The sequence below is a fragment of the Marmota marmota genome, unplaced genomic scaffold, assembly GCF_001458135.2.
Source record: "Marmota marmota marmota unplaced genomic scaffold, marMar, whole genome shotgun sequence".
NCBI lineage: Eukaryota > Metazoa > Chordata > Mammalia > Rodentia > Sciuridae > Marmota > Marmota marmota.
Window position 1 is genome coordinate 11536708 of NW_026000000.1, and position 21314 is coordinate 11558021.

Consider the following 21314-nt stretch of genomic DNA (forward strand, 5'->3'; position numbering starts at 1 on the left):
CTTTTGTTACTTCTCAAACCACTCCCTCTGGCATTTTGCCAGGCACCATCTAGACTTGTTTACGAACTTTAACATTCCCCTGGCAAAATGCCAGGTGTTATTTTGACTTGTTTACAGACTCTAACAAGGCATGGTGATGCTCACCTGTAATCCCAGCCACCTGGGAGGCTAAGTCAGGAGGATGACAAATTAAAGACCAACCTCAGTAATTTAGGCTATCTCAAAATAAAAAATCTCAAAAAAACCTATCTCAAAATAAAAATAAAAAGGGTAGGGCTGGGGATGTGGCTCAGTAGTAAAGGATCCCTGGGTTCAATCTCTAGTATCCTCACATGCCTAAACTGCCAAAGCTAGCCTTGGCAATTTGGATTTCTTAAGTAGTAAACAAAGGTTTACTGCTTGCATGATGAGATTTTCTTGGGATGGCTCCCAAATAGGCTCCAGAATGAAGTGATAACAGGAAAAATGACTCAATTCAAGGTGTTACTGTGGTTAATGGGTATGGCAAAAATGAGGGCTCCAATGCACATGCTGGCTTGTGTGGCTCTAACTTCCCTTCAAATCCAAACCTGGGAGTGTCTGGGCTTTCCTATAGGCTGTCAATGTGGAGAGCAAAGGAGAGGGAAAGAGGTGGGGCTTCAAAGCTGTCAAATGTCAAATACGAAGTCATACTCTAGTACATGAACGCATTAGACAAAAAAAAAAAAAAAAAGANAATTATCCACTGAGCCACCTCCCCAGCCTTTTTTTTTTTTTTTTTTTTTTTTTGTATTTTTATTTAGAGACAGGGTCTCACTGAATTGCTTAGGCCCTTGCTAAATTGCAATCCTCCAGCCTTAGGATTACAGGCTTGCACCACCACATCCAGCTTGAAACTGATTTTGACTTAACTATGTCAGAAATTCTGACTAATGGCTTAGGCACTAATGAATGTGATAACCTGGATCTTCACCCTCTGAAGCTCAGTGGCTTTCATCTTTCATATTGGGCAGAAAGCAGTAATCCAGGAAGCTCTTCCCTGTACTACTTTCCAGGTCTATATGACAGAATGGAGGAAACACCCGTATCTCTCAAGAGTCATGGTATGAGAGCCCCTTGAGGATCTGTAAAAAGCAGACAAACTTGAAAGGAATCAAAGGTTGTTGGGTGGGAAGTGGGAGCGGGAATTAAGTTTTTCTTAATGGTAGGTGGTATTTCCCCCCCCACACACACCAGGTTCTCTCACATCCTTAATTGAAGTGACATTCCTGGACAGACCTGCCTTCAGCCTGAGCCCTAGCTCACCTCTTTCTTCTGAAACTTGGCGCAAACTTCCCATTGTCTCAGTTTGGGTGGCCTGTTTCTAGACATGCAAACCTAGAATCTGCTCTTTCCCAGCAGGGTTTTCTGCTCCACTCAGATGGTCCATTCCACAGGTGGCTTCCTCCTCACTTAAGAGAGAGCTGCTTGGTCCTAAGAACGAGGATCTGGGTCTAGGGGACAAAATAATTTTAGTTGGAACCTACACCTCGAGAACCTGAATCTTGAGCTGACTGGGCAGTTCAAACCAGGCCAGAAGCCCTCTTACAAAGCATGACCCAAGAGACCTAAGAGACACCACAAGAGACAGTACAAATGCCAAGATGACGGAGTTCATTCTGCATTTGAAACGATATCCTAGACTCAGTTATGGACCTAGGCAGATTTACTTTTAGCCAGCAAGCACAAGTGCAGCACCTAGCAGGTTGTACACAACCGGTCGTTTGAGCGCGAGGGTTCCCGGCGGTGCCCACTAGGGCGCGCACATCCTCCTCACAAGGAGGCAAAAGCGGCCACTACCGCTCACCAGACAGTCATACTTCCGCCTGCCCGCCATCTCCTACACGAGAAAGGGCCAAGTTGGAGCCACCCGCCGCACCCGTCCAAGAGCTTGGATCTAAGGTCAGGTCCCGCCTTTGCACGGGCACGGCTGGCCTTTGATCCAGGTTGCACCGTGACCACGATACTCGTGCGTGTCCCGGGCCTGAGCCGCGCATGCGCAGGAGTGCCTGTCTCTGGTTCCCGCGCAGTAAGCGCCCGGGATCTGGAGGAGCTGTTTCCCGTCGGGCTCCGCGGCAGTAGCCGCGCCTCAATCCGGCCGAGGGAGGAGCTGTGTCCGCTGGGCCAGGAGGCGTTGCGCCTGGCGTTTTCGGCTACTTCCGTGCTTACCCGGCTCCACCAGAAAGGACGCCCGCAGCGCAAACCTCGCGGAGAAAAACTGTCCATAACAGCAGTATTGCATTCAGGAAAGCAGAGCAGCGTGGTGCCGGTGGTTTTGTAGTTAGTAGTAACGAAGACAGTAAAATGCCTCAAAATTACTTTTAATACACAAAACTTGGGAGATCAATAAAAATGCACGCAAACTAAAAAGAAAACGGCTGATATTGTAGCTTAGTGATAGAGCACTTGCCCAGCATGAGACCCCTTTGGGCTTGGGATACAGCACGGTTGGTACTTACCTGGCATGCACAAGGCTTGGGTTCTAATCCCCAGCATCACTTAAAAAAAAAAAAAAAGCAGGAGGCCCTTAGTGAGCTCTTCAGCACCACCAAAGTAAGTAGAATGACTGACACCCAACCTCACCTAACAACTTTTACAAAAAATGCGATTTAGAGCATAAAGGATCGCAATTCAAGACCAGACTGAGAAATTTAGGAAGATCTTGTCTCAAAATAAATAAATAAAAATAGATAAATAAAAGGCCTGGGAATATAGCTTAGTAGTAGTGAGTTTCAGGGTTCAATCTCCAGTACTAGGGGGGCGGCAGAGGGTGAAGGGGAGGTGCGGGCTGGCGGGGGAGAGGAGGGGGGGGTAAGGGGGACCGACGACATAATTACTATGGCATGTTTTCAAAAAACAATATATTTTCTTGGTCGTTAAAAGCCAGGGCTGCTCTGTGTCACAGCATTTGCCTAGCTAATCAAAAGGCCCTCTGTTCGATCCCCAGCATAATCCACACACAAGATTTTTATTAATAAAAATTGTTTATTTTTTAAATAATTTTTTTGCAGCACTTAACAGATTGAATGGGGGGAGGGGGTCTCTACCACTGAAGTACAACCCCAACCCTTTTTATTTTAAAATAAGGTCTCCCTAAATTGCCCAGGCTGACCTTGAACTTTAGATCCTCCTGCCTCAGCCTGAAGAGTAGCTGGGATTACAGGTGTTGGCCACCCTGCTCAGCTAAAAATAACCGAATACTAAAATAGCACAGGTCAGTAGATTTCTCACAAAAGTTTCAAAGCATACACAACATTTATAGGATATGGAGTTAATTTTTGTTTACTAGTGAAAGTAGACAATGTGTAGTAATAATTTCCTATTCAAGAGTTTTGGTCTGGCGTGGTGGTCTGTAATCCCAGCCACTTGGGAGCCTGAGGCAGAAGAATCCCAAATTCCAGGCCAGCCTCAGGAATTTAATGAGGCCCTAAGCAACTTAGTGAACCCTTGTCTCAAAATAAAAAAATAAAAAGAGCTGGGGATCTAACTCAGTGGCAAAAGTGTCCCTAGGTTCAATCTCTAGTACACCCCCCCCAAAAAAAGAAGTTTTGAAATTCTGATTTTCCACAATTTTTTTCTCATTTTTTTCTTTAAAATGCCCAATCACTCTGCACAAATCAAAATGGAGCTCAGCTCTTTCCCCTGCTGTCAGTACTTACCAAATGAAATGTTTTCACCACTTGAATTGATGTATGGCTGTTAATCTCTGACACTACACTCAATATATAAAATAGATCTTGTATTAGTAAGTTTTCCAATACTATGAAAAAATACCTGGCATGCGTGCGGCCCAGGTTCGATCCTCAGCACCACATACAAACAAATGTTGTGTCCACCAAAAAACTAAAAAATAAATATTAAAATTCTCTCTCTCTCTCTCTCTCTCTCTCTCTCTCTAAAAAGAGTGTCGGCGCACTGGAAATGCTGGAGAGTGCTTTCAGGCTGGCTGGGGAGTCCTTGTCCCGGTTAAGTTGGTGGTGGAGCGAGTACAGAGGTTCACCTGTAATCCCAGCCACCTCGGAGGCTAAGTCAGGAGGATAACAAGTTCAAGACCAACCTTAGCAGGAACCACCTAATTTCAACTGGCTGAGCACAGTCCTGCTCTTCATGGAGAGCAGGTGCTTCATTTCTGTTCTGAGCTGCAAATGAACTGAATAAACCATGCTGAGCCAGTCTGCTCCTGGCCTGGCTGAAGCTACACCCAGCACAGAGAACCTGTGGAGATGGGAGAGCCAGCAGTCATCTCAGGCTTCCCTTGGAGCTGGTGCAGCCCTCCATACTCAACCCTGGGTAGCCAAACCATGGAGTAGAGCGACCAATAGGAAGAGGTAGCAGGGTACCCAGCCTGGGGCATCATCTTTGGGGTCATGGTGACCCTAGACTTGCCTGGGGTACTGGGCAGTTACTATCTACTCATGAGTTCTTGTGTCATCAGATGTGTTGTTTTTGAGAAAACCATATTTCTTATTCCCTTAAGTGTTGTGAGGGTGAGTGTTGAAGACCTTGCCACTCTCAATAAAGACCTGGCCTGGAGCTGTGCTATGTGGGCTAACTAGGCTGGACTCCTCAGCCTGTCAACCCTACACCTGGGCTAAAAAAAAAAAAAAAAAAAAAGATAATTAAAAGGAAATATTGGCCAACAAAGATGACACTGCTGGAAAGAAAGAAAAGGGATACCACAGGACACAAATTTCAAAATGAATGTAAGTGGGCTGGGTGCAATAATTGCATACCTGTAATTCCAGCCACTCTGGAGGTTGAGGCAAGAAGATTACAAGTTCAAGGCCAGCCTCAGCAACTTAGCAAGACCCTCATCAACTTAGTGACACCCTGTCTCAAAATAAAAAGCAGAAATAGGACTGGGGATGTAGCTCAGTGGCAAAACATCCTTGGGTTAAATCCCCAGTATCAAAATATATATATGGAGAAACAGAAGAAATAGCTGAGGAGGGACAATACTAACTTTGCCACCTGCTGTCAGAGGGACTAAGTGAAAGGAAACTAATAAATGAATGAGGAAAGTGATTGCTACAAAAAGGATGTCTCAGAGTAAGTGATACTGTTTTTCTGGTTTAGGTTTTTGTTGTTGTTGTTGTTGTTGTTTGTAGTAATAGGGACAAAACCCAGGTCCTGATGCATGCAAGGCAAATGTTTAACACTGAGTCACACCCCCTCACATCCTAAGTCAACTGTGTGTATTAGTTCTATATCTGATATTCTACTAATACGGTAATGTCCTAAATATTGGTGGGATACTTGAAATATCTAAATGAATAACAAAAAACATGCAAAATCAATTACTTCTATATGCAACAGTAACAATTTGAAATTCTATTCATATGACATTATGTACCAAGGTATGTTTGTGGGGGGATTGAACCCAGGGGGCACTGTGCCACTGAGCTACATCCCCAGCCCTTTTTTTTATTTTAAGACAAGGTCTCTCTAAGTTGCTTAGGGCCTCATTAAATTGCTGAGGTTGGCCTCAAACTTGCAACCCTCCTATCTCAGCCTCCTAAGTTGCTGGGACTACAGGTATGCACCACTGTGCCCAGCTCAAGGTGTAATTTTACTGAAAATAAACAACTTTTCTAAGAACAAATAAGAAATGGTTGAACAGAGGGCTGGCAATGCAGCTCAGAGATATAGCACTGGCTTCCCATGCACTAGACCCTGGAGGAACAATCCCCAGTACCATAAAATATAAAATAGAATGGTTGTAGAAATATAAAATAGAACTTGTTAAGTGTAATATCCTATGGACAACTCACTATTTGACACCTCACCCAGGGGCAGGTAAGGGCAGAATGGGACATCTGAGCTGTGGGCAACCAAGCGGAGTCCAATCCCAGGATAGGTAACACAAGGCCCCTGTGAGGGCAGCCTTTTTTAGCTTCCCTGTCCAGGATACTAGTGTTTCCTTCTAGGCAATGATACCATGGGATAGAATAGAATATACCTCACAGATGAGCAATTGTGTAATTTACTAAAACAATCAGCAAAAACAACAAGTTTCCAATAGCCCAACACTCTCTTGAGAAGTCTTCTGAAACATTTGCTTCCTACCCCTTTCTTGACCATGCCTTTTGTCAGATATCCTTCCTAAATGAACTGCAAGGCACATCTATAAATTGTGTAACCTTAAGTTTCTAGTCTTCTATTTGCTTGTTTCCTCAATTGTAAAATAGTAGTGAGGATAGTACTAATATTGCATACACCATAAGGGAGGTACTTTTAGGATATATTTCAATTACTATCACTTCAACATAATCCTAAAGGGTTTAACTAAACATTTTATGATTTTTTAAAATATATTTTGGATATGTGATGCTGGAATTTTGCCAGGCACCATCCCGACTTGTTTACGAACTCTAACATTCCCCTGGCAAAATTCCAGGTGTTATTTTGACTTGTTTACAGACTTCAATATGTGACCCATGCTGAGTTAATGTACAAATATGAGGTTTCAACTAAAGTTCATTGTATTTGCATATGAATATCCAGTTACAATATCATTTGTTAGAAGACTCTTCTTTTCAGTTGAATTACTACCTTCTTTGTCAAAAATCAACTGGCACCCACATTTGCATTCTCAACAACTCAGGAAATTGAGGCAGGAGGATGCAAGTTCAAGGTCAGTCTAGGAAACCCGGTGAGACCCTTTATCAAAATAGAAAATAAGGGGCTGGGGTTGTGGCTCAGCGGTAGAGGGCTCACCTAGTATATGTGAGGCCCTGGGTTCAATCCTCAGCACCACATAAAAATAAATAAATAAAGGTATCGGGTTCAACTACAACTAAAAAATAAATATTAAAAAAAAATTAAAAATAAAGAGTTTAGGATGGGGCTGGGGTTATGGCTCAGTGGTTGAGTGCTCGCCTAGCTCATTGGAGGTGCTGGGTTCAATCCTCAGCACCATGTAAAAATAAATAAATAAAATAAAGGTATTTTGTCCAATTACAACTAAAAAAATATTTAAAAAAAAAAAAAAAAAGTTTAGGATGCAGTTCAGTGAGACTGCACTGTGAATTCAATCCCCGGCACAGAAATAAATAAATAAATACACTGACCAGCCAGCATGGTGGCACAATCCTGTAACCCCAGCTACTTGCAAGGCTAAAGCAAGAAGATCACAAGTTCAAGGCCAGTCTCAGCAACTTAGGGAGATATGGACTTAAAATAAAATAAAAATGTCTGGGTATGTAGCTCAGTGGTACAGCACCTGCTTGGCAAGCATGGGGTCTTAAATTCCATTCCCAGCACGACACACCACAAAAAAAAAAAAAAAAAAAAAAGTGTCAATTTCTGAACTCTATTCTGCCCCACTGGTCTATCTCCTCACCAATATTATGCTACCTGGATTACTCTAACTTCATTTCTTAAAATTGGTGATTCCTCCAACTATTCGTCTTCTTCAAAACGGTTGTGGCTGACTACTCAATCCTTTTGTGTTTTTTTTCATTATATACTGTCCTTCTTTATTCCTGGTAATTTTCATTGTTCTAATGTCTACTCTGCTTAATATTAATAGAGCCATATCAAATTTCTTCTGTTTATTGTTTACATGTTATTTCTTTTTCCATTCTCTCATCTTTTTTTTTTTTCTTTTCAGTGCTGGGGATTGAACCCAGGGCCTTGTGCATATGAGGCAAGCACTCTACCAACTGAGCTATATCCTCATCCCCATCCCCTCATCTTTAAACTCTCTCTATAGTCATACATATAATGACTTTCTTGCTTCCTACCCCCTTTCTTGACCATGGCTTTTGTCACAGAAATCCTTCCTAAATGAACTGCAAGGACATCTATAAATTATATACCCTTAAGTACACAACAAAGTTGGGTCGTGGGTCTTTTGGTTTTTTTTAATCCATTTTGACAATTTCTGTCATTAACTGGTGTGTTTATGCCATTTATATTGTGAACCTAAAAGAGTTTAAAATAGAAAGCTTAAGACTGCTCTTAGAAAGGCCTGCTTACAAGGATGGCCCCTGGCTGGTCTTTGGGAACTTAACTGGTAAACAGAGGCTCATACTTTGCCTAAATGATAAAGATAGCTCACTGTGCCTACATTGTACAGTGTACATTATGATGAACACCTGCATGCCTTCCAGATGCCTGGAAGTTCACTGACTACTGTCAGTCACACCAGCATTCTATGACTACATGGCTGGCTCTCAATAAGGATCCAAGAGACTGGGAGCATATCTCAATGGCACAGTCCTTGCCTAAAGTGCATAAGGCTTAGATTTGATTCCCAGAATGGCAAAAAAATAAATAATAAATAAAATCTTAAATAATTATAAATGAAAAAAGCCAATTTTTAAAAGTTATGGATCAAATCTTTAATTGAAATTTTTCAAAAATAGCACACTTTTCAAATGTGTTCAATGTAATAATGTATATTTCACATAACAATACTGCTTCAATATACATATGTAGTTGCTGAGGTACACTACTGTAGTATAAATGGAATATTTTGAGGCATACATAATACCAGAAAAGAATTTTTTAAAATTATAGACTTCACAAGCTCACAGTTCTACTAGTATCAGTTCTTTATTGTTAAGTGGTTTGACTGAAATAAGTGGAGTTTTCCTATAAAAGTAGCTTTAAGACAGGGGCTGTATGGACTAATGCTACATGCATCGATATACGTTAACATCCAATTTACTTCAGTTCTCTGTGACTTGAATGTCAGTATACCTGTGTCCCATGTTTTCTCAGTTTTTTGTTTTGTTTTTTTTCTCACCAGGGCCATTTCATATACTCTTCCATTTAGAGTGCAACCAAAGATGAAATGTACACCTCATTTCTTCAATTTTCCGCTTCTGAGCAAAATGGATTGAGGATCAGGAACCAGATTAATCTTACCACCTGAAATAATTTAAAAAAATGAATTGATAAAATGCAAGAAAAGAATGGTTTCCAAGACCCCAAACACCAGACAACAAAAGAGAGTAATCCTTTTGAGATAGGAAAGAAATGAGATGAGCCCTATAAGTGCCCCTGCTTACTGACTTGAGAAGTTTTAAACCACACTGAGGCACAGCCTGAAGAATTCCCTGAATTGAAGAAACAGATTTATTTGAGAGTCTGGGAAGACCAAGGCAGCTATATTCACAGAACCAGAGAGAGAGAGAGCAGCAGAGAAAGAAGACCCTAGATATCTGCAGTGTCCTCCTTGAACATTCTTGAATCCAAGGCCTGGCATCTACCAGCTCCCAGCAGAGTATTTATTAATTAGTACATGAGTTAAGGAAATTAACTATGTATGGTAAAAGAACCATCCAAAAGGTCAGAAGAACAGTGACAGTGATCATACAGGCCAAGGCAGCCAAAGAAAGGAGAGCATAAGACTGAAGAATCTATCAGGCCAAGTGGAAAAATAAAATAAGTCATGGGCCATTGGGTAGAATACTCAGGAAGGCCTTACCTAAGTAGTGGGGAATAATTAGTACTTAAATGAAGCAATGTTCTCCACCTAAACAGAACAAACAACCCCTAAACAGAAGATGAAGAACATAAATAATCATAGTATTTTCAAACAACTAAAAGCTCCAGAAGGGCTGGAGATGTAGCTCAGTTGGTACAGTGCTTGCCTTGCATGCACAAGGCCATGGGTTCAATCCCCAGCACCACCAAAAAAAAAGTTCAAGAAGATTTATAATAATTTATAAGAATACAAAAATATCCAGCATCCAAGAAGTAAAATTCACAATGCATAACTTTCAGTGAAAGATCATCATGTAAGCAAACAGGCAAGAAAACATGACCTATAATAAGGATAATTAGCAAAACCACCCAGCACTGACAATGATGTTAGGAGTACACAAAAGAAACTGAGCACATTTGCACAGGCCTTTAACCCCAGCAACTTGGTAGACTGAGGCAGGAGGATTACAAATTCAAGACTAGCCTCAGCAATTTAGCCAACCCCCGTCTCAAAATAAGACATAAAAAGGGCTGGAGATGTGGTTGAGTAGTTAAACACTCCTGGATTCAATCCCCAGTACCATAAAAATACTTAAAAAGTACACAGAAAAGTTAAATGTAGGCACAAAAAATTTAAAAAGGCCCAATCAAAATTCTGGAAATAATGATAATGGCTGAGATGAAAAATATATTGAGGGGCTGGGGTTGTGGCTCAGTGGTACTCATCTAGCACGTGCCAGGCCCTGGGTTCGATCCTCCACATCACATATAAATAAATAAATAGGAATTATGTCCAACTACAAGTAAAAAATCATTTTGTTTTAAAGAAAAATACATTGAATGGAGCCAGGTGAGCTTTCACACACCTACAATCCCAGCAGCTCGAGAAGCTGAGGCAAGAGTTTAAAGCCAGAATCAGCAACTTAATGAGACCCTGTTTCTAAATAAAATTCGAAAAAAGGGCTGGGGATATGGTTCAATAGTTAAGTGCCCCTGGGTTCAATCCCTGGTACCAAAAACAAACAAAAAAGATTGGATGTGATGAAAAGCAGATTAGACATTCCGGAAGAAAAGATCACTAACTTGAAAGCAGTCAAGTTCATTTTTCCAAAAAAAAAAATCCAGAATACTGAGAACATTAGTGAGCTTTGTGATGACTTCAAACAGCCTAAAATATAAATGACTGGAGGGAGCTATTTAGGAGGGAGCAGCAAAAAATATATATTCGAAGAAATGAGGGCCTATAACTTTCCACACTAAAACAAACACAAAAACTAAAGCTCAAATGAAACCTAAACAAAAGAAAAATTAAGTAACGAACCAAGAAATATCATAATTAAATTGCTCAAAACAAGTGATTAAAAAAAAAACTTAAGGGACTGTGGTTGTGGCTCAGTGGTAGAGCACTTGCCTAGCAGGTGCCAGGCCCTGGATTCGATCCTCAGCACCACATAAAAATAAATAAATAAAATAAAGGTACTGACAACAACAACTAAAAAATAAATAAAAACTTAAATGCAGCTGGAGATGTAGCTCAGCAGCAGAACAAATACTTAGCAGGGAGGCCTCAAGTTCAATCCCCAGAACCAAAAAAAAAAAAAGTTACGTAAAATATAGATATAGATGGCCGGGTGCATCAGTGCATGCCAGTAATCCCAGCTACTCAAGAGGCTGAGTCAGAAGGATCGTGAGTTCAAAGCCAGTCTCATCAACGGTGAAGTGCTAATAAGCAACTCAGTGAGACCCTGTCTCTAAATAAAATATAAAATAGGGCTGGGGATGTGGCTCAGAGGTTGAGTGCCCCTGAGTCAATCTCTGGTACAAAAAACAAAGCTATGGATGATAAATTTGTTGGAAACAATGCATGTAAAAAGATAATGGATGTTTTAGTTAGCTTTTTTTGGTGTTGCTGCACCCCAAAAAAGTGACAAGAACAATTTTAAGGAGGAAAAGTTTATTTGGGTGGCTCACAGTTTCAGAGGTATCAGTCCATAGATAGCCAACTCCATTCCTCCGGGCTGAAGTTTAAAAACTGAAAGTAAGACATCCCATTCAGAAGACACAGCAGATACTACTTTATACTCCTCCCACCCAGAGCAGCTAAATACTCTCAACATTACAGCAAATAAACATAACACAGATAGCTCAGTGGTAGAGAATGTGTAGTTGTTTTGTTTCGTTTTTTTTTTTTTCCTTTGTTTGTTTTGGTACTAGGGATTGTACCCAAGGGTGCTTAATCACTGAGCCATATCCTCAACACTTTCTATTTTTCATTTGAGACAGGGTCCACAGGGTCCAGCTAAGTTACTCAGACTGGTCTTGAACTTGCAAACCTCCTGCCTTAGCCTACAGAATTGCTGAGATTAAAGGAACATACCACCGTGCCCTGCAGAGCATGTGTTTTATGTGTTTAGCAAACGAGGCGCTGGGTTTGATCATCAGCACCCTGCACACACAAATCAAACAACAACAAGAAAAAGAAAAAAAAACCCTACCAACTGAAATGCTGAAAGAAAATGCAGACAAACAAAGAATCTTGGGACCAAATAATGGCATTGTGCTGGGTTCCCAAGTTTTCTTTTTGCCTCATATGTTCTGGGCCAGACATTAGATAAGTCAGCAATCTGAAAATATTAATGGCAGCAAATTTATGTTTATTTTTTTTGTGGTGCTACGGATGGAACCCAAGGCCTTGAACATGCCAGGCAAGCATGGCACTGCTGAGCTATACTGCCAGCCCAGATTATAGATTTTAGAAGCCTAAAAGAACCCATTCTCTTTCTAGCCAAAGGACCAGGAGAAAGCAGCCTTACAAGATAGAAAACTCTTAGAAATAAAAAACCTGCTTCAGCCAAACTCCATAGGGTGGGCGGGGGGACCAGACATGATGCTACTAGTGTATTCATGTCAGCAAAAGGTTTAAGGTGAACCCAGACTTCCACCCTCACTAGGCCTGCAAAACAAGTCAAACCTCACCCTCTCAGTCAAGGTGCTATTCTTGAAGGTCTAGTGAAAGCCTGAAGTGGGAGCTTCCCTTCTCACTAATAACAAGGCATGCCTCTTACTCCCATCTCAGATTGCCAAAAAGAGGAAAAACCTAATGGACAGTAATGAGGTGTCAGCTCCCCTCCCCATGCATGCTGTATCAGAGAAAACCTACTAAAAACAGGAGATATAAATAAAAGCCAAAGTCTCATAATGCTCAAACTGTCCAGGATCTTTTTTTTTTTTTTAAGCATCATTACCAAGAAAGAGGAAAAATTTCCACTTGAACGAAATATAAAATCAACATCAAGATTTTGGCATATCTCACAAGGATTTTTAAGCATCCATCCAAAAATGCTTCATTGAGCAATCAAAACTCGTGCTTGAAAAGACTAGGAAAAAAAAAAAAAAACAGAATGACTCAGCAAAGAAACAGACAACAACTGAATGATCCAAGAAGAAATGTTAGAAGGAAAAATGTAATTACCAAAATAAAAATTACTCACTGGATGGGCTCAAAAGCAGAATGGCATCAAATGGGTGGGAAAATCAGTGAACATGAATTTTTTTGGGCAGTGGGGAGGGATAATGGGAATTCAACGCAGGGCCTGATGCACACTAGCTAAGTGTTCAACCACTGAACTACAATACCCAGCCCATAGTGAACATGAACACAGAATAGAAACTACTCAGTCTGAACAGAGAGAAAAAAATGAACTGAAACTCAGAAACCTGCAGGACTATCACAAAAGATCTAACAATTATGTTATCAGAGTACCAAAAGAAAGGAAAAACAGTTTGAGGCGAAAAGCATTAAAAAAATAGCTGAAAGTATCTCAATTTGACAAAGAAGCATAATGTTTGAGTTGATGTAGAAAAGGCATGACAAAATCCAACACCATCCATTTATGATAAAAACTCTCAGCAAGTTAGAAATAAGGGAAATCACTTCAACTTGACAAAGAGTATCTATAAAAACTACAGCTAGCATCACACTTAATTATAAAAATTGCAGATTTTTCCCAAGGTTGGGAACAAGGAAAAGATGTCAAAAGATATCACCTTTTTTTTTTTTTTTTTTTTGTACTGGGGGACCAGGGGTTGAACACAGGAACACTTAACCACTGATCCATACCCCCAGCCCTTTTTATATTTTATTAAGAGACAGGGTCTTGCTAAGTTGCTTTGAAGTTGTGATCCTCCTGCCTCAGCCTCCCAGGCTTCTGGGATTACAGTCACCACTCATTTTTTAAAATTTATTTATTGCTATATCCCCAGCCCTTGCAATCCTCCTGAGTCAATGGAATTACAAAGATGGGTCACCATAGCTGGCTCATCACTCTTATTCAACATGGTATGTAAAATAGGCAAAAGCCAGGCACAAACTGGTGAGGAGGCTGTGGCATGAGGATCACAAATTCAAGGCCAGTCTCAACAATTTAGTGAGGCCCTAAGCAACTTAAAAGAGACCATGTCTCAATACAAAAAATAAAAACTGGGGGGTGTAGTTCAGTGGAAAAGCTACCCAAAGTTCAATTTTCAGTCTAGGAAAAAAAAAAGAAAGAAAAAATGGGCTGAGGATGTAACGCAGTGGAAAATTCCCTTAAGTTCAATCCTGAGTACTGTTTAAAAAATAAATAAATAAATAAATAGATAGATAGATAGATAGATAGATAAAATCATTTAGAAAATAAATAAATAAAATCATTTTTAAAAAGTCAAGAAAAGGAAATAAAGGCAGAATGGAACAAAAGTAAAATGTGTCCTATTTAGAGATGGCATATGTTCTACATAAAAACAAATCCCAAGAAATATGAAAAATAAGCCTTCCTAGAACTAATATTTTTACCTAGTACATAGAATATATAAACAACACAAAAATCAAGTATATTTTCAAATATAATTGAAAATGCCTATGAAAAAACTCAAGAAAATCTTAAGCAAATGAAGAGTATACTATGTAATAGTATGTGAAAAACTCAACATTGTAAAGATTGGCAATTCTCTCCAAAATGACACAGGTTTAAAATATTTCCTATCAAAATTCCAGCAAGAGGGCTCAGAATGTTGCTCAGCAGCAGAGTGCTTGCCTAGCATGCCTGAGGCTTTGGGTTCCATCCCTCCCCAGCACCACCAAAAAAAAAAACCCACAAAATTCATTACTGGTTTCTTTCAATGTCCCCAAAATTCATCCATGTTGTAGCAGGTAATAGAACTGCCTTTCTTTTCAAGGTCTCTATTATATGCCACATTTTGTTTATCCATTCATTTATAAATGGGCACTTGGGTTACTTCCACTTTTTTCCTCCCATTTATTTTTGCCAGGCTGGGAACCAAACCCAGGGCATCTTGCATGCTAGGCAAGTTATTCCCACTCAGCTACACTCCCAATCCTACTTCCAGTTTTTGGCTATTTGAATAATGCTGCTATGAATGTGGGTTGGTACAAATCTGAATCCTTGGGGCTGGGGATATAGCTCAGTTGGTAGAGTGCTTGCCTTGAATGCACAGGCCCTGGGTTCAATGCCCAGCACCTCTCCCCACAAAAAAAAATCTGAATCCATGCTTTCATTTTTCTTGAATATATGCCCAAAAGTGGAATTACTAGATCATATGGTAATTACATTTTTATTTTTTGAGCAAGAGCCATACAGTTTTCCATAGTAGCTGTACCATTTTATATTTCTACCAACAGTCCACAAGAGCATATTTCTTAGTTTAAGGATGAGAAAAAAGTCTGAATCATACAGAAAATATATGATGCCTAAGACAAAGCCCTGGACTTACCCACAAACTGCTCAATTCGAGTTCTTTCCAAATGAATTTTCAAAAGAAATCAGTGCAAAATGCATTTAAAGATATGACTAGGGAAAAAAAATAATTCGGGGTGGAAGGGGAGGTGGCAAATAGATGACTGCACTATACACACCCAGCTTCCAGACCAGAAGGCAAAGGAAATCCACGAGGAAACATTTCAGACCAAAATACTGTATACTAATTTAGTAAAGCTGATGAACGAAAAGTACAGGGGAAAGATAATGATAAAAAAGAAATAAAGTTTTTGGAGAAAAACTATTTACTAATGGAGCAAGAAGTGGGAAGAAGTTTTGAGAAATAGTCTTGTGCAAGTTCTGACCTTTAAATATATGAATGTATTGCCTCAAAAATTTTCTTAAAACGCCAGGCACGGTGGCTAATCCCAGTGGCTCCAGAGGCTGCGGCAAGAGGATCGCAAGTTCAAAGCCACTCAACAATTTAGCGAGGCTCTATGCAAGTCTCCGTCTCTAATAAAATACAAAAAAAGGTCTGGGGATGTGGCTCAGTGGCTAAGTGACCTAGTTCAATTGCCACTATCTAAAAAATAAGATGAAATAAAAAAAACCTTTATCATCACAACTCAATACCCGTGAGGGGCACCCTAACATGAGAGCAGCTCTCTAGTGCCTCCAAATCCCTTCAGGCCCACCAGTCAGTCCCTGAATGCAACATCCTGGCTCTGAGAAAAGATTCTTCAGAACCGGTCCTTTCTGGTCTGTGCAGGATTAAGGGGAAGGCGCTCTAACTAAGCCAAAGATCCTCTGGAATCCTACTGCCATGACCAGCCCTAACCTCAAATCCCAGCAGGCAGTCCCACTCCAACTGGGTCCAATCCCAGGAGAACACAGGTGTGCGGCCCTGGACTTCGGACCTCCCGCTGGATGTCCTTCACCTGGGGCACTAAGTCTCCACGTGTCGGCTCTCAAACCAGGTCCCTGGGTGATTCCTTGGAGCACCTAGAATGCGGAACTCCAAGGACTTGTCAGACAGAGACTAAGAAGTCGAGGCTTGTTTACCATCACCGTGGAAACCCCCAGCAGCGCGCGAGGCGGGGCTTCTGAGGGGCGGAACCAGATGGGAAGCTTCTAGAAACCTTACCACTTCCGGCGTTGCCGGAGTGCCACATCCCGCATACCTGGAAGAGAAGCCGGTGGACCCACGTCCCCATCCAACTGTCGACTGCAGGCGTGACCGCGAGCTGGCCCCTCATGATCTCCCCCTTTATCAGGGAGGCGGCCAAGTCCAGCCTTCAGGCCATAAGGACAGCGGGCGAGGCGGGGCCTCAGCGGCCAACGCGCGGAGGTGGGGCTGCGGTGGCGCCATTGTTACGTGGCTAGAGCGCATTCGAAGCGGGCGAGCCCGAGAGAAGGTAGTGGCTGCGCAGGCGCGAGCTTGTCTGTAGAAGGAAGGCGGGTAGGAGAACCCGGCTCTGCAGAGCGCCCCTGAGACCTTAACTACGGGCTGAGCACCGCTGTGGAAGTGAACGGGAGTCCATCCGAAGGACTCCTGATTTGAAACCCTCATGAGAGAAGGAAATGAACGCCCTTTCCTAGGAAGGAAGAAAGGAAACGGAGAAGTCCGGAGACGGGACGGGCATGACTTGAGTTGAGGAGTGAGAAACATAGGTCTTGGGAAGACAGACAGTTGGGTCTTCGCTGTGTACCCTCAGGTGACTAAAAGTGACACCTGGTTCCCATGGGAGGCAAGACTGGCTTCTGGCCTGGTTCTCAGGGACAAATGCAGGGGCAGTAGATGTACCTTTGCTCCTGGAGAAAAGCGTCCATTTGTATGTGTTTAAAGTCTCGGCTACCTTCAGACATGGCGTGTTTGCTCTAAACAAGGCAGACAGTTCCCCAGCCCTCCCTGAGGAGTTAAGTGAATGCACACTGTATCAGAGACCATGATTTATCATATTTGAGGGGATGGGGTGTAGCTAAGTGGTGGTGTTGCCTACCTAGCATGTGTAAGGTCACAGTATGATCTCCAGCAACACACCTACTCCAACATCCTTTCCATCTAAATGTAGTCAAGTGCAACACTGTTAAAAATAATAATAAAGTTGGGCTGGGGATGTGGCTCAAGCGGTAGCGCGCATAAAGCGCGCGGCCCGGGTTCGATCCTCAGCACCACATACAAACAAAGATATTGTGTCCGCCGAAAACTAAAAAATAAACATTAAAAAAAATTAAAAATAAATAATAATAATAAAAAAGAAAAAAAATCTTTTGCAAAAGTTAGTCTCCAAGGAGGAGCCTTATTTTTACTTTTCACTAGGGTGGTGGTGGTGGTTATTTCATCATGAGTGACCCTGGTGTAAATCACAGAAATAGAGTCAGTCACAACAGCTCTCCAGTCCCAATCTCCAGGTTCTGACTCTTCTCTGACATTTCAGAAATCCCTCCTGAGTCTCCCCATACCCACTCAAATACACATGCAGCCATCAGTTACTCAAAGTGTAGAAATCACTCAAGCTGTAAGTGGATTAAAAATGCCAATGGGTAGGAGAAGTTGTGGCAAGGCAGCATTATCAAAGAGGAAGGAAGGTCACTTTTTTTTTCTTTTTTGTTGTGGGGATTATTTTTTATTTATTTATTTTGAGACAGGGATTCACTACATTGCCCAGGCTGACCTTGAACTTGTGATCCTCCTCCTCAGCCTCCTGAATTGCTAGGATTACAGGCTTGTACCACTGTACCTAGGTAGAAAGATGTCTCTTTCAACCTTGTAAGTACATCTCTTCAGGAACATGAGAATTAACACAGCAAGGGAAGGCATTGGGCTCTGACATTGCTGAGAGCCATAGCCAAGTAGGAATGAAGCATGGCATTTTGGTTTGAAAGGTGACCCTGCTCAGGGATTAGGGTGGCTCCGGGTTTAGGGTGGATCCTGCTGGGAATAGGGCGGCTTCAGGATTACCGCGTATCCTGCTGCCTCAGGTGCCCACTCCTTTGGAGTTCTTGCGGGGTTCTGAGAGAATTGGTACGCAGAGCTCCGTGGAGGGAGTATTTTCCCAGGTAGTGTGTGTAGAGTACCGGTGAGAGTTCCGGAATAAAGAGTTGCTGTTTGAATCTACAAGGCTTTTGTGGTGGCTCGGTTATTTTGTGCCCAGACTGCGGCATGACATACCAACAAAACATAGAAAATAAGATACACAAGTATTAACATCAGTCACTATGGGATAGTCCAGCCTTTTGCAGTAACAGTGGACAGAAGTTTCTTCCTATAATAAAAGATGGATATGCCATACGTGGTGGCATATAACTATAATCACAGGACTGAGGCAGGGTTCACAGTTCAAGGCCAGTTTCGGCAACTTAGCAAGACCTGTCTCAAATAAAAAGGACTGGGAATCCAGGCTCAGTGGTGCATGCCTTAATCCCAACAGCTTGGGAAGCTGAGGCAAGAGGACTGCGAGTTCAAAGATGGCCTCATCAATTTAACGAGGACCTAAGCAACTCAGCAAGACCCTGTCTCAAAATCAAAAAATAAAAAGGGCTGGGGGAACTGGGGTTGTGGCTCAATGGCAGAGTGCTTGCCTACCAAGTGTAAGGCACTTGGTTCAATCCTTAACACCTCATACAAAAACAAACACATGCTGTCCATCTACAACTACAAAAAAAATTTTTTTTAAATTGTGGGGGCTGAGGATGTAGCTCAGTGGTTAAGCATCCCTGTGTTCAATCAGAAAAGTAGAGAGTTTATTTAACATGTAGCAAGTATGATTTGGGAGAGGAGTTTTTGTCTTCTGGAATTTGGTAGTTTTCTACATTGTGGGGGGGTAGAGGATATCTAACACTGCTGTTCAACAGAAAGATATGAGCTTCATATATATAATTTTAAATTTCTCGTTAGCCACATTTATAAAATTAACAGGTGAAATTAATTTCAGTATTTTAATATGTAAAATGATGCAGACACTATGGAAAACACTTATGATGGATCCTCAAAAAGTAAAAAGTAGAGTTGAGTGTGTACTTCAGTGGTACATCAATGCCTAGTATGCATGAGACCCTAGGTTTGATCCTCAGTACCACAAAAAAAAAAAAAAAAAAAAATTTAAAATTAAACCAGATGTGGCAATACATGCCTGTACTCTCAGCTTCTCCTGAGGGAAGAAGACAGCATGTTTGAGGCTAGCCTGTGCAACTTAATGAGACACCGTCACAAAGTGAAATTTAAAAGTTTGGGCTAGGGCTGGGGATGTAGCTCAGTGGTAAAGCTCCTGCCTCGCATATGTGAGACACTGGGTTCGATCCTCAGCACCACATAAAAATAAAAAAATAAATAAAGATATTGTGTCCATCTAAAACTAAAATATTAAATAAATAAATAAAGATATTGTGTGTTCGTCTACAACTAAAAAAAGATTTAAAAAAAAAAATAAAGTTTGGGCCAGGTGCAGTGGCACACACCTGTAATCCCAGCGGCTTGGGAGGCTGAGACAGGAGGATACTGAGTACAAAGCAGCCTCGGCTATTTCGAGGCACTAAGCAACTCAGTGAGACCCTGTCTCTAAATAAAATACAAAATAGGACTGGGGATTTTGTGCAATGTTTGAGTACCCCTGAGTTCAATCCCTAGTACAAAAAAAAGTTTGGGAATGTAGCTCAGTGGTAGAGCGCTTACCTAGCATGGGTAAGATCCTGGATTCAATTCCCTACCACTGCAAAAAGTTAATTTAAAAATAGAATTACATATAATCTAGCAATAGTAGTACTGACTATTCATCCAGTAGGGGACTCAAACAGATATTTGCAAACCTATGTTTTTTTTTTTTTTTAACCATACGATTTATTTTTATTTTTTTTAGTCATAAATGACAGCAGAATGTATTTTGACATAAAATACATACATGGAATGTACATACATCAATCATAATGTCTATTCTATTCTGCTGCCCTTCCTATCCCCCCTATTCCTCCCCTCCTCTCCCATAAACCTATGTTTATAATAGCATTATTCACAATAGTCAAAAGATGGAAGTCCAAAGTGATATATACACAAAATGGAATATTACTTTAAAAAGGAAGGAAATTTTGATAGGAATACACCATGCATGAATTCTATGCATGATGTTAAATGAACTAAGGCAATCACAAAAGGAATAATACTATATGATTCCACTTCTATGAGGTACCTAGAATAATCAAATTCATAGGGACAAAATAAAATGGTTGCCAGAAGTTGGGTGATGAGAAAATATGGCATTGTTAAATATGTGAGGAGTTTCAGTTTTACAAGATAAAAAGCATTCTGGTGATTGGTTACACAACAACATAAAGTTCAAGACAGTGTGTCGTTTACACCCCTGATATGTACACTTTTTTTTTTGACTGCGGATTGAACCCAGGGCAACTGAGCCATTCACCAGCCCTTTTTTATATTTTATTTAAAGATAGCGTCTAAGTTGCTTTAGGGCCTTGCTAAATCGCTAAATTGTTGACACTGGCTTTGAACTTGCAATCCTCCTGCTGCAGGCACTGGGATTACAGATGTATACCTCCAGGGCTGGCCTGAACTGTATAATTAAAAATGGTTAAAATAGTAAACTTTGCTAGGTGCAGTAGAATACCAACTACTGAAATACCAAGTACTCAGGAGACTGACACAGGAGGATCACAAGTTCAAGATCAACCTGGACAACATAGCAAGAACCTGTCTCAAAACAGAAATTCAAAAGGGCTGGGGATATAGCTCAGTGACAAATTGCCCCTGGGTTCAATCCCTAGTACCAAATAAAAGTGTGTGTGTGTGTGTATGTGTGTATATATATATCCATATCCCCAGGCATATATGTGTGTATACATACATATGTTTGTATATGTACATATACTATGTATATATTTGTGCACACATATATATGGATACATATACACACACACACACACACACATATATGCATGCCTGGGGGTGTAATTCAATGCCAGAGCACATGCTTAGTATACACAAGGCCCTGGGTTCAATCCCCAGCACCAATAATAATGCTAGAAAAATTTAAAAGTAACTACAAAGTTACTCAGTGGCACTAACCATGTTTCAAGTTCTCACCAGGCCTGTGT

The 21314-nt window shown here is 41.1% G+C and overlaps 1 long non-coding RNA gene across 3 annotated transcripts in view; it reads right to left on the minus strand.

Annotated features, from left to right (window-relative positions):
• Positions 1–8336: 8336 nt before the first annotated feature.
• The window catches only part of LOC107153391, a 30210-nt gene continuing 17232 nt past the window's right edge, over positions 8337–21314 (minus strand). For all 3 annotated transcript variants that reach the window (XR_007349241.1, XR_007349240.1, XR_001504908.2), the window contains 2 exons: positions 16391–16651; positions 8337–8895 (listed from right to left, as the gene is read on the minus strand). This is a non-coding gene — a long non-coding RNA (uncharacterized LOC107153391). The remainder of the gene's footprint in view (positions 8896–16390; positions 16652–21314) is intronic.